Below are 14,328 nucleotides of genomic sequence, written 5' to 3'. Positions count from 1 at the left end.
GGGAACGGGTCAGGAGTGGGTAATAGCACTGGGACAAAGGAAACAATACCGCGAGCTACAAACACACGTCTGAGGGCTACTTTGCAATAGCATTGAGACGCGTGGAGCCGTGGAAGGCGTGGTCTGTAAATAGATCACGCTGCGTTCAGCGCATGGAGCGAGCAAGGGCTTCAGCTCTGGATGGCCATGTTGGAAGTAGTACGGAATGTAAGCCCCGTTGAGACAAGGACCAGGAGGCCCAAAAGGGGCGTGATCTGAAGTTCATGACATCGGTAGGTATTCAGCTTTCTGTTGGCCAGCTCTTTTGGTCCTATATGGCACTATTGGTAGCTAAGAAACAGATCTTGAAATGCTGGAAGAGTGATGCAAAGCCTTCAGTTGATGGCTAGTTACAGGATTTAGCCATTCTTTCAAGTAGAGAGAAGAGTGTTTATCAGAGATTGAAAAAAGCTGATAAATATTTGTATATATGGAATCCCTTTAACGAATTGTATATCTGAAAACATTTCCCTTTTGAGGACCTGTTTATTATATTTAATATTTGTTTTGTTTTTTCCAACACATTTTCTCTCCAATCCTCCCCGTCTGTTCTTTTCTCTGACACCAACATTTCTCTTCTTGCTCTTTATATTTATATGTAATAGTTGTGCAAATATATGGTTATGTTTCTAAAGGTTGTTTAGTTGTTATAATATGATGATGTTTTTTATCTTCTATTTGCAAGAAATAAAAATAAAAGATATTGTACCGCTGGCGAGGGAGACTTACACTTGGAAAGAGGATGTGGGAGGAGATACATTTTCCCATTGAATGGAGAAAGTGATTGGGAGAGTATAGACCCGAGTGCTGGGTGGTTATAATTTATGCAATTAATTTTGTAAATGAACATATGTATCTTGGTCCAATCACCATATCTGTCAGGTAACTGATCGGCGTCCACAAGAAGACCCCTCCACAGAGTGGAAGTAGGGATGGATGCAGTGAGAAAGGTATGAGGGCTATGCCATTAATAGATCTGAAGAAAAGAGGTAGAAACTAAAATAGAGAGCTGTTTTGCAGTGAAAGTCATCCAGTGGCGGCAGAGGATCTAGGTGGGTTGTAAAGTGTGAGTGTAGCAAATTTAATTACTTTGTTCAGAGGAGTGAATGAAATAGCAAAAGGTCCTGCCACAGGCTAAAGGAGTAATCTCACTGCTGAGAGCTGGGGTGAAGATTACAATTTTGACAGAGTGCTGGGGGAAGTGTGGGCAGATTTTCCTCATATTTAGAAGCTCAATTCTGGCTGCTTTATAAGTGGCAGCGATGAAGTGATATATTTTCACTAACTTCACTGTCAAAAAGGAATCCTAATATATGTGCCTAGGGTTATGAAATGAGGAAGTCAGCGGGAAAGGAAATAGGGGACGGGAGAGTGGGGGTGGTATTGGAGATCAGTATAAAGAGTACTTCCAATGTGGAGGAGCTTAGCATCAGGCAGCGTAGTGCCAATCAGGGATGAATGTAGGGATGAATGCATTCCAGGATGACAGGGGTAAAAGAGAGAAAGGAGATGAACATGCCATCAGCAAGGAGATAGTAGTTAACAGCTTTTGGTAACCCAAAAAGTGGTGGTCCCTGAGGATAAACAGAAAATGGTGGTACCTGCTGAGGAGAATGTGGACTGGGGTAGGGAAGGCCACCTGTGGACTAGCACCTAGATCAGGCAGGAGTGAGCAGGGAGTTTGCCAAAGGGAGGTTCTTGAAATTAGTGGAGGACATGGGCAGGGGGAAAAGGTCACTTTGCACTAGTGGCTAAAATCAGCAAAGGTGCAGCGGGCAAAGTGGGCACTACAGTGCCAGAGGAACAAGAGGCAGAGTAATGGCATTGTGGTGGAAACAATGAGTAGCATAGACTATAGAGTGTCAGTCATATTAGTTGAGGCAGACAAATGGTGAGATTGTTGCATACTTTCTCAGCAGCCTCGACCGAGGATCAGGATTTGCTTTCCCCTGCAGTAAAGTCCAGTCCCCACACTGCTTATCTTAGAGAGACATATAAAAACACATGACATGGATTGTAACTAATCAGCTGTGCATGGTCAGAGCAAACACCCTAGCCTGGTCAGGTTTCCCTTGCATGGTCAGGGGCCATTTTGCCTTCACCGTTAGAGCAGTAGTGCAGAAATGTATAGCTCACTATTAAAATTGGTGAAATACTCATGTTAGCAAACATTTGCACTGGGACGGACTGCACGTGCATATTTCAGATAACAGACCTTGGGGTGAAGTAAGCATGAAAGGCTAGCAGTGTCTGACAAATGGGCGGCTGTTCGACAGGGAAGAGACAACACATAAATGATTGTCTCAATTAACAAAACAAGGTCACTTGTGCCCTGAGAGCAAGGCTATGTAAACTTTCCACTATGTAGTAAATCGCATGCAGCGACTGACTTACCACAAACTTTGAGGCTGCGTCTACATGTTAAGGATCAAAATAAAAGAGAACAGAGGATGTAACATGTACACCTTCTTTGCTTGTTATTGAATATGTTTGCCATAAATTACATATGAAGTTGTGAGGAACAAAAGGAACATAAAATGACACTCATCTGTGCGCATAATTCTGAGAACCAGCCGGTGCGTGTGTGTTCATTTATTTCTGCTGCACCCTTCTCCCAAAACCCCCTTCAAAAGCGAGAGTTTGGGATGTAATGGAATTACCCTAACAGCTGGTGCCTTGCTGGCCTTGAATACTTTTGAAGACGCGCTGACAGGCTGCTGAGGAGCGCAAGCAGTGGCCCGAGAGCAGGGAGGTTTTTTCAGCTGCTTCCCCCACTGCTGGCACACGTGCTATTATTTTAGAACCTGCATCCTCTAAGCAAACATAAACACAACGCATACATACATCCTCGCTTCTGAACGGGACACCCAGGTTTTGAAAGGAGAAGTTTTGTTAAGTGATTTCTTTTTGGTTTATAGGTTGTATAAGTTTGTTGTTTTGTTCTATCTGGGGTATTGACTTTGCTGTCTCTGGGTCACTGTGGCAACCCTTCCCGTTGCTGTCTGTGGAGCGATTTTCACTAGTTTATTCCCTTAAAGAGAGAATGGGAAATTCCCAGTCACATGGGCATTGTGTTCAGTGTCCAGCTGATGCGCCTGCTGCCAGGATGGAGATAGCCTGTTGCCCAGAATTAGTTACATTTGTTATTAAGTGGCATACAATCTGCCGCCAGACAGGGGATGGAAGAATTACCACAATCAGGTTAATTTGATGAGGAGGAACTAAATTCTAAGAAGCTGTTGACCCTGCAACTAGCTTAGTTTGACCGACCCCAAAAACAATCCCCTGCGACACTAGCTGCATGAAGGGCATGCAGGGGACAACAAACCTCTGAGAAATATTGCGCCATTTAGGCCCCAATAGTATCCCCTACAGAGTTCTCAATGGCACTACTGCCAGGGGCTTGGACACTGGAAAGCAGAATGTCCTAACCTGTTTACGCCATATATGCAAGCACCACCAAATGCATATGGTTGGTGGAGTCAGGCTCAGCAGACACCCTGGTATGATATATTATTTTATTTATATCGCGCTTGTACACAAGTGTTTCAGAGTGTGACCAGGCAAAGGAGGGGGAACATGTGAGAACAAAAACAACAATCTTACTAGGCCCAGTGACATTGAGAATGCGCAAGTGCATGGTAAAGGGAAAAAGGGGAAGTGCATGGACGGGGGGGGAGAGGTGGAACGTGCGGAAACAGAGGCGAGAAACAGAATAAATATGAATAATTAAAATAAATAAATAAGGCGATAAACAGTGGCGCCAGCAAGTGACAGTGCAGCCAGCAGAATGGCAAGTGCTAGGTTGGTCAGATAGGGTATATCTGATAAGTGCAGAAGGAAGGTGGGTGGTGGACTGTATGGGTACAGATAAAGACCCCAGTGCAAGAGGTGGCCGGAGGCAGTGCAGGAGGGTGGCAGGGTGAGCAGGTACCTGGGCCCGAAGAACAGTGGGTGGGCAGGTGGAAAAGGCAGAAGCGAAGATGAAGGTCTTGAGGGGTTTCCGGACCTGGAGATGGTTCTCCTCAGGTTTCAAAAGCAGGGAGGCTGTTCCAAAGGGAGGCCCCAGCTGAAGACAGATATCTGCCCCCAGTGCGTTTTTTTGAAAAACGACTGACCCTGAGGGAGTTGGAAGTAGAGGAGCAAAGGGCTCTAGAGGGGAGGTATTTATGAAGGCATTGTTGAAGGTAATTTGGACTCAGGCCCCAGAACGCCTTGTGGACAATACAAAGGGTTTTAAATCTAATCCTTGCATCCACAGGGAGCCTATGAAGGGATTTCAGGGCTGGAGAGATACGATCCCAGGGCTTGAGGCCAAGAACAAGTCTTGCAGTCCTGTTCTGGATTTGTTGTAAAGGTCAGAGAATGGAGGCAGGTAGATTTAAAAAGAGGCTGTTACAGTAGTCCAGCCTGGAGAGAACCAGAGGTTGGGAGACAGTGAGCTTCTGAGGGAAGGAGAGGAGAGGAAAGGCAGAATATCTCTGAGGAGGTGCAGTAGGAAGTTTGACTTTTTTGAGACCTCAGAGATGTGTGAGGAGAAGGAAAGTGTAGAGTCAAAGATGACCCCATGGTCCTTAGCCTCACAGGTGTGGATAGGAGGAGGGCCAAGGGAGGCGGGCCAGAGAGTAAGGGGAAAGGATGGTGAAGGAGTACCTATGAGGAGGATCTCAGTCCTGTTGGCATTTAGACAAAGATTGTTGGCAGCACACCAATTTTGAATGATGATTAGGCAATCAGAGATGAGGGAGGGAGAGGAGGTGGCTGAAGGTAGCCTGAAAATGAGTTGGGTGTCATCCGCATAGCACTGGAAATTTGAGCAGAAAATGAAAATGCAGTAGGCGAGAGTTGCCAGGTATTGATTGAAAAGCCAGGGCGAGAGGTTACACCTCTGGGGAACACCACAGCTAGAGAGGGTGATAGAAGATAGGAAGGACCCAAGTTGTACCTAGGAAGGTCAATCAGAGAGGAAAGAGGTCAGCCAGGCCAGAGCCTGATCGGTGATACCCAGGTTGCCATGGAGACGGTTGAACAGGGTGGTATTGTTGACCATGTCAAAAGCAGAGGAGAGATCAAGTAGGATGAGGACAGAGGGAATGTTAGAGTCAAGGTTAGAGAGCATGTCTTCACAGATGTTCAAGAGAGCAGTTTCCGTGCTTCTGCCAGCTCTGAAGCCAGATTGGTGGTCATGGAGAGAGCCAACAGAATCAGAATCAAGGTTAAGCTGAGAGATGGGCAACTTTTCAAGGAGCTTACCCAAAAAGGGAGTAATGGAAATTGGGAAATAGGTAGCCAGACAAGAAGGGTCAGCTGCGGGTTTCTTGAGGAGAAGATGCACAAGGGAGTGCTTCAGAAGGGAGGGAAGTATCCTGAGGCAAAGGAGTGGTTGCAGAAATCGGCAAGGTCCGGAGCGAGGGTATCAATGTGGTCCTTAATTGTTTTAGAGGAACAAGGATGGACTTGTTTTGATGAGGCTTTCATAGATCGGACTTGTCTAGCAACCACATCAGGGGAGAAGAGAGAAAAGGAGGAGAAAGAGGGAGGGGTTAGTTGAAGGAGGGTCAGCAGGCCGGAAAGGAGAGGGGAGAGTAGGGGGGAATGGAAGAGAGAGTGGACCAGATGTCCTGGGTTTTAGAGATAAAGTGAGAGGCTAGGGAATTGCAAAGAGCCTGGGAGGTGAGAGGAGGGGTGGAGACCGCGGCAGGGTTGGCCAGCTACTTACAGATTTTAAAGAGTTCGGTCGAGTTGTTTGATGCCACAGAGACACAAGCTTGAATGTGGCCTCTTTTCTTGGTGCGGACAGAGAGTCGGTATTGCCTTAGGAACAGGCGGCAGGCCAGTTTGTCAGAGGATGAGCACCATGTCCTCCATTTCCTCTCAGCCGCCCTACACTTGCGTTTAAGTTTAGCTGACAGGGGCAAGAACATCAAGCGTGGCAGAAATAGAGTAGTAGAGCAGGGACAGGGCTGTGTCAGGGTGTGAGTCAGCCTGAGGTGGAGGCGGAGGGAATAGGTGGCAGCAAAAGCCTCAATTGTCACACACTTCATGGGTCGGATCTCCGAGAAGGTGGGTGGCAATCTTGGGGTAGGCTTGGCTTGGGGGGAAGAGATGGAAAGATGAGAGGAGAAGAGGCAGTGATCACTCCAGGAGAGAGGAGTGGTGAGGGGAGTAGAAAGGGGGAGGCCGGCGTAGATCTTCACATCAAGTTTGTGGCCAGTACAGTGAGTCGGGCCGGAGTGGAGGATAGAAAGGGAGAGTGAATTGCATAGGTTGCAAAAGAGTACAGATGAGGAACAGGGAAAATCAAGATGGATGTTGAGGTCACCAAGGATGAGGAGTTGAGTGGTTGAGGACAGGAGGGACGATGAGAGGTCTGCCCACTCGGAGAGAAAAGAGGTAATTTGACCAGGGGGGCCGGTAGAGAGTAGCAGCAGTGAGAGAGTGGCTAGGAGAGGGAGAGAGCCTGCAGACAAGGCATTCGAAAGAAGAGTAAGAATGAGTGGGGATGATGGAGGCAGCAATCCACTCAGGGAAGATCAGGGCTACACCCCATCCAGGCCGGTTGGATCTGGGGGCAGAGAGGATCTTGTAGCCGTCAGGGAGGTGAGTGTCAAAACTTGTGACAGAGCTAGCCGTGAACCAAGTCTCAGTAAGACCGAGGCCATTGAGGTCAAGTTGTTCTAGGAGGTAGCAGATGTCAGAGGAGTGTTTGACAGCAGATCAAGAGTTGAGAGTGGCAAGAAGAAGGTAGTCATCCTTAAAGACCTTCAAAGGAGAGGTACAAATCAGTAGTACGCCCCCTGCAGACGTGTGGAGGGAGCTTGAGATGGGGTGGAGATGGAAGGAAAGGAGGGCAAGGAAGCCAAGGTAGGAGAGTAGGGGAGAGTTGGAGATGAGAGCAAGTTGATGAGGCGGGGGAACCGACTATCAAAAAGTAGATTAGCCTGAGGGCCTTGCACCATGACAGTGCGATTCAGGTAGACATTATTGATGAGTTTGGAGGAGTCAAAAATGTCCATGAGGACTTCCCAGAGGGTGCCACCATTAATGGGAGAGGAAGAGACAGGACGGAGCACAGAGATCATATGAGGGGTCCAGAGATCTGGCAAAGGAACGAAAAAGAGGATGTCAGTGAGGGTTTGTCTGAAGAGGAACTTGAATAGGTATTAGCGGTGGGGAGACCAGGGTTGGAAGCCAAGATATCCTTTTTGAATTTCTTCTTACCAGACTTAGTGAGATGGGAAGGATAGTTAATAGAGAAGCAGTTTGAGTAGATGGGAGAAACATATAACACCATGAGCAAGTAAAGAGGGGAAGGCAGTGGGATAAATATGCAAGAAAAAGCAGTAGGGAGCAGTCACTGGGCTAGCAGGTTACAATTTAGTGGCAAAGTAATGTGAAAAATAATCCACCCTAGGTGACTTAAACAGCAGCCACAAGAGCCCCCTAATCATCAAGGACCCCCTGGTAATAGTATAAATGTGTGAAGGCAACCCCAATACCAGCCTACCCAATGAAATCCACAAGTCAACTCCTTCCCAACTGGATATTTAGACCTCACATGGGGATGCCCCGGGACCATGCGTTATTGAACCAATATTTAAATTGGATACATCCAATCCTTCACTCACAGCAAGATTACAGGAACACCACACAAGTCTCTTAGTGGACACAGGAGCTTCAAAAAAGCACAAAACATTCCACTACCAAAGACTTATGCGCCTACCCTTAACCACCCCAACCGCGTTAATACTGAGGGCCCTCACCACCACACAGGCATTCATGCTCAGCTCAACTACCCCTAGAGATATTTTATATATGGACTGCCTCAGCACCATGAGTGCGACAATCTACTGCAGACCACAAGGCTCATACATTTATTGGTTACATGTGACGTTTACCAAAAACAGTAATACCAAACAAATGTTACCAAATTCTTTTTCAGTATTTTTGTTTATTGTTTTTGGGGGTCCCCCCAAAACCCGTTTTTCCCTGTTTCTATCCCCTCACCATCCTCCTCTCTACCCGTTTTACCCATTTACGCCACTACTGATCTATTTTTAAAAAAATACTGATTTCATTTTCTCTGTAAAACAGTTTCAGTGTTACCGTTTTCAGTAAAGAAGATACGGTAACATCACTGCATGCCACATTTATCCAACTCAAGGCCCTGCATTGGTGGTCTACCGACAGCAGTTGAAGTATATACTCTAGCCACACATACTGAAGTACTTGCCATACTCCCAGTAGTGGCCTTCTCTTTGCGGGGTGCAAATACCCAAATTATCAAATAACTTGGACTAGGTGCCTCACTTCGCAACCATCTTTTTGAAGGATATTGCATGCTGAAACAGCATCTCTTTGCTTTACGGGAGATTCCACACTTCTACAGTATGTTGAAGATTTGTTGCTTCGCTCCCCTGATCAAGAAGCAGCACGAAGGATGTTCCTTATTTGTTAACTAAATTGGCAAACTCAGGCAACAGGGTGTCTCCATTAAAGGTGCGGTTGTGTCAGTCTGAAGTAAAATACCTGGGACACATCTTAACGCCTGGTCAACCGGCCTTGCATCTGTCCAGAGTAAACGTCAGATTGACAATGTTTCGACCACACACCACAAAGCTGAACTGAGATAGTTATTTGGATGTCATAGGGTATTGTCTTGTTTGGATTTTGGGAATATGCACTTTTGGCACAGAGTTTGCAAAATGCATGCAAGGGGGACGCCCCAAATGGAATTGTCTGGACACCGGTGTCGACCAAGAATTTTGAAGCATTGGAAAATGCATTATGTATTGCCCCGGCATTGGGTTTACCATGTTATGATAAGATTTTTGTTTTTTGTTTTTACTGCCATGAGCACTGGGGCATAGCGTCTCGTGTACTCACAAGATCCTGGTGGAAAGCCATACCCCATTGCTTTTTTTTTTACATATCCTTTGATACTGTGGTTCAGGTTTTTCCAGCTTGTTTGAGAGCAGTTTTTGCATCTGTGCCGCTTACCAAAAATATGGCTCCAATTCTTTTGGGGTCACCCTCAACTGTTAGGCTCCCACTCGCTGTATGTTCTTTATTGTTACAGAGCAGAACACAGCACTTTACACTGCAATGTTTATTGTGCTATGCAGAGACACCTTTTAATGATCCTTCCACCATGTTAGGGCGTGCAGGCCCTCTTAATATTGCCTCTGTTGACAGTGCCTGCGCTGTCAGATGAAAATGTACACCGCTGTGTGACTGTTGTTTCTCGATGTACTACCGTCAGGCCTGATATATGAGAGGTTCCCTTGGCAGAAGGGCACCCTATTTCTGTGGACTAATCATCCTTATGTCTTCCTTCCTCCAGGGTTCACTCGTCCTTTTTTGCTATTGTTGAATTGTGAAATGACAAATTTCTTGTTTTAATTGCTCAGGTGACACATGCGTCTGCCTCAGCCCAAGTTGCTGAACTCGGTGCATTACCATCTGCATGTCATCTTGCATCCGCTGACTCCGTCATCATATACATAGTCTATAGATATGCATGGGGCGTGACTCATGACTTGGGCCAAATTAGGAAAGAGCGATGGTTTCTAACCTCAGCAGGGACACCTATTCTTAATGCCCCCCCCCCCACATTGCAGCCCTATGTGATGAACCCTGCAGAGTCTTCACAAAAACACTACCTAAAGTCTCCTCCCAGGTGGCAAGGGAAAGGCAGACGCTTCCAGATCCTAACCCTGGGGGTGGTTTTAGCTGGGACTAACACCTAGGAGGAGAAGGGACCCAGGGGAGCAGGAGGACTCCATTGGATGAGATGCTGTATTTGTTTTCCTCAAAGGAGGAAATATCAGTGATGCCGGAATATGTGATGGCTTGCTGTCAGGGAGAGCTTTTATTTCCCAAAGCTAACAATGCCAATGTTGAGGAAAACTATCATAATCAGTCAGGTATTGGGAGTAAGAAACCCCTTGTCAAAGGCACTCACATTTATAGAGGTGAAAGCTCCTATGAATTACACAGGATTCAAAATGAAACTCTAAACATTAAAATTAACAATGTAGATTTGAAAATCTCTAATTCCTCTGTAAAACAAAGCCCTTTGTTATAGCCTCATAATACTCCTTTAGGGAATTTAGATAAGGATAGAAATAAAGTTAGTAATGATACTACCATGAAAAGAAGTAATTTGAACATTGTGAACTTCAAGTCCCACAATGCTCAAAGTACTGGACAAGGTGCAGCTTACTAGTAACAATGATCCACACCTGAGGGAGACTGAGAGGCATAAAAAGCTCCCCCAGGTGCAGGCCATTGAGAAGCAGTTGGAGGCGGAGTAGTAGTGAGAGCTGTGAGTGGCCGTTGTTGAATGCAGGAGGCGCTGGGACCATGACTGATGTGTACGCAGATCCAGGTCCTGAGTGGGTCATCAGAGAAGGAGCTTGAGTTACAGAGGCTGCGCAGTGGGAAGCGGTGCCGTGGCGGAACGTTTAATCAGAGAGAGAGATCAGAGAGAGAGATCAGAGAGAGAGAGAGAGTGAGAGAGAGACTCTCTGAAATGCTTGTTCACTCTGGGTGACTGACGAGTACCAGAGTGTCAAAGGGGCAGAGCAAGCTCCTTTTCCAAGCGGCACAGGCTGCTGGAGACCAACTGAAGTGGGCAGGAGTCTTTGAAGCAGAAGAGGCAGCAGCAATGTTTTGCAGGGAGGCGAGTAAAGAGACCGGTGAATTTGCCTAAGTGTGGAAACCCCAGAACACTCCGTAAGTGAAAGCTAGCCTTTAATCATAATTTTTAACACCAAACTGATGTTAAGAAGCCAAATGGGCAGAGCAGAAACACTGTGAACACAAGGAAAGGTTATGGTTATTGTTGCAAGGATCAAGTGAAGTGCCAATATAAAAAGGGGGCAATACGTGAACAAGTCAACAAGAACTTTCATTGCCAAAACCAAGAGGGGGTGATATTAAAGCAAGTTAACCATAACCTCCATTGTCCAAGCCAAGAGAAAGTGGTTCTTAGGCAAGCTTCTTTCTACCAGCAATTCAAAGAAAGAGCAATACAACGATTATAAACAATTTTACTTAAGACAAAGAGGGGCAAATGTGATAAATGAAGATTGTTCACAGCAGTTTGTAGAAAGAAAGGGGAAACAAGAATGGCACAGAAGCTGCCCTTCTGATAGAAGATATTCAGTAGGAGGGAAGTATAACCGGCCATGTGTGTGGCAATCACAAGTGTGTAACAAACAGCACCAGTGTGGGTCTTGTTTTCCCTGAAGAGATTCTTAAATTTGATTTTGTGAAGAAAGAGACATTGGTAATTTGTTGGAAGCTAACCTTTTCCACATAAGTACTTGTTGAGGTTAGTAGTTTATTCAGGCCAGGCGGGAGAGCACACCAGGTCAGAGGACTGTGTAGCCTTTCGTTCCGTTCTGGCAGGAGAGTAGACCAGTACAAAGAACTTTGTAGACGTAGGCCTGGCAGGTGAGTGGAGGAGGTGGAAGTCGATGAAGTACTGTGGTGTGGTGGTAAAGTGTCGTAAATAAGAAGTGGCAGAACCACTAAGATGTTTGTGTGAATTGCTCCTGACAAACTTATATCTCTGAAGCAAGTGTTGTGTGAACTGCTGCAGAATTATCTAACATTGATGAACAAGTGTTTTTGTGAACTGTTGCAGAACAATCTTAAAGACATTTTTGTTGATCTTAAGGAAACAAGAAAGCATTCTTGATCCAGCTTGTGCACTGTTGCAGAGCAATCTTAACAAATACATTTGTGTTGATCTTAATGAAACAAGAAAGCATTCTTGGTGCAGGCTCAAATTGCTTTGAGTTCTTTTGTTATACGTGAAAGCGGAAAACGTAGTGGAATATTTTTGAACTGTTGGTTGGAACAAACAGAACTATATTGGAACTTTTGTTGTCAAGTTGGGACCAAAAGAACTGAGTTAGAAATTTGGCAGGATTTCCTTATTCTTTGGAACTGTTGAATAGAATCCTGCTTGAATCTGGGGAGGGGGAATTCACCCAGGTCGGAAAGAGAAACAGTAATCAGATTGTGGATTTGTCAATTTTGATTTGCTATATATTACCTTATAGGATTGTTGTTTGTACCAGTGTGAGGGACAAACCTTTTGTTAGTGTGTTTCATTTAATTTATTTTAGGCAGGGAAATCCTGGTCAGGGTAGGGATAGTAAGGCATTTATCCAACCTTTTGAGCTAATAAATTGGTATTGTCTGCCTTACATTTCTGACCCCTCACACCTACTTGGTGCAATCTTGTTGCCCCACCAATATTGCTATTCTCAACTGCTGTCAAAGGGGGAAGAGATGGTTTACAAAGGTAATCAAGCAGCCGGCAACATAGCAGGGTGGGCGGCCCTGGGGATAATCCCAATGGCATGTAACCACGCACCCCTAAAACCATGGCCAGAATATATATGAGTTACAGCCTAGTGTATGTGACATACAGTTTGAGCAAGTTGCAAACGCTGGCCACTAAAGAGAAGGCCAGGCCGGAAAAGAAAGGGACAGTAAAATATACAGAGGGGATTTGGAGACAGGAAGGGAAACAGGAAGGGAAACCTCGTTGCCTCAAAATGCATGTTTTCAGTTACAAGGAAGTTTGCAAACAGCGCATGTGAACGAACATGCCATAGTCTCACAGGTGTAGTCAACATGGTGGGACCCAGGGATCCCTGCGGCAGCGAGACAGGCTGTTCGTCAATGGTCCAAATGCCACCAATTCAATCCAGGGGAGTGTGATGCTGGAAATGCATCGGAGGGACAGGGCCTCCGTATCCTTGTCCTTTACTGCTTTTTATCGTGTGTTCTGTCGTGTTTTCTGCGCAGGAGTCCATGTGGGAGTCCTGGCGGTGCAGCTCTCTCTCTTTTGGTTTGGTAAACGGACCCGTGGGATACCCTTATGGCACCCTTGGGTGGGGGTGCAACCCTGTGCCCCTAGTGTATGTTTTTGGGCACCTGTGGGTGGCCCGCAGAGCAGGGTATGGGCTGGTGGCAGCTCCATGCTGAATTTGACAGGTGCGTGGAGTATCCTCCATTTTGGGAAACCCCGGCCCTGCCGTTGGGATCAGTTGATTCCGGATGGAAAACAAAATGGCCCCTGCGGCCTCCTGCTTTCTATTACCCATTACCTTGTTTTTCCAAAGTCCTGGGAAGCCCTGACTCTGTCCCTTCCCCCTGAGTGGCTGTTGGATGGAAGTGCCATATATGGTGTTGTTGTGAAGGCCCGGCCAGACTAGCTGGAGCCTTCCCGGTGATTTATGTTGTGGGTACCTCCTGTGGGTGGGACCTGGGTGAATAGAGTGTGTGACAGAATATGCATTCTGTGTTGTGGATGTCTAGTATCTGGTGGTTGACACAATGACTGAGACAGCCCTGCCCGAAACCGGTATGAATGCAGCTTGGAGTGTTGAATGGCTCGGTACTTGTCCCAATACACATAACTTGTGTCTGGAGAGAAGTGAATGGCCTGAATACCTTGTGTGCCTGATTAGCTGGCTGCCTGCATGAATGCCCTTAGTCGTGATTGGATGCCGGAGTGTGACCCAGCGGAATGAATGGGAGATCAAAAGTATATCTGGGGACCTCTCACTGCTAGGAATCGTGTTCAGAAGCTGAAGTCCACTACGACGAGTAACTGGAGTAACTGAAGCTTGACCTTGAAGCCCTGCTGGACGAGAAGAATTGCTGTTGCTCTCCTTCACAATCTGAAACCTGCTGTGCCTCCAAGGACTGACCCAGAGAGGACCTGGTAAGGCGCCCTCTTCCCGAGCTATGAGGGACCATCGTGCACAGCTGATCTTTGCCAAGGCTCCCTAGTAGACAGACCTGCGACAGGCTGCCGACCCGAGACGGGGACTGCCGCGGAATCTCAAAGAGAAGCACTCGGACTGTTGTCCGCCACTGTCGACGACAGCCGTCGCCGACCAGAGCCGCCGTGCTCCCGTTTGCCTAAGAACTCCATTTTGATCATCGGACGCTCTCATCTTCATCGTCGCCCGCTTTATCCTGCTGGAGAAGGCCCGACCGTCGATGCGCCGAGGAGCATCTGCCGGTGGGTTTCCCGCCACCTAAGGACCACAGAGACGCTGACGACTCGACACCCTTGCTGGGCCACAGTTCATCATCTCTTTGCGGTCCAGAACTATCGTCACCGAGGTGCCCCGCACGCCTCTTCCTTGCAGGACGCCAACGCTCTGCGACGAGCACCGCTAGGAACGAAGCTGCCACTTCACTGCCGTAGTTCCACCTGTTCACCGGACGTTTGATGACCCATGACTCCTGCTTTAA

Source organism: Ambystoma mexicanum, chromosome 4p, assembly GCF_040938575.1.
Source record: "Ambystoma mexicanum isolate Mex_15411 chromosome 4p, UKY_AmexF1_1, whole genome shotgun sequence".
Taxonomy (NCBI): Eukaryota; Metazoa; Chordata; class Amphibia; order Caudata; family Ambystomatidae; genus Ambystoma; species Ambystoma mexicanum.
This window is presented reverse-complemented; position numbering follows the sequence as displayed.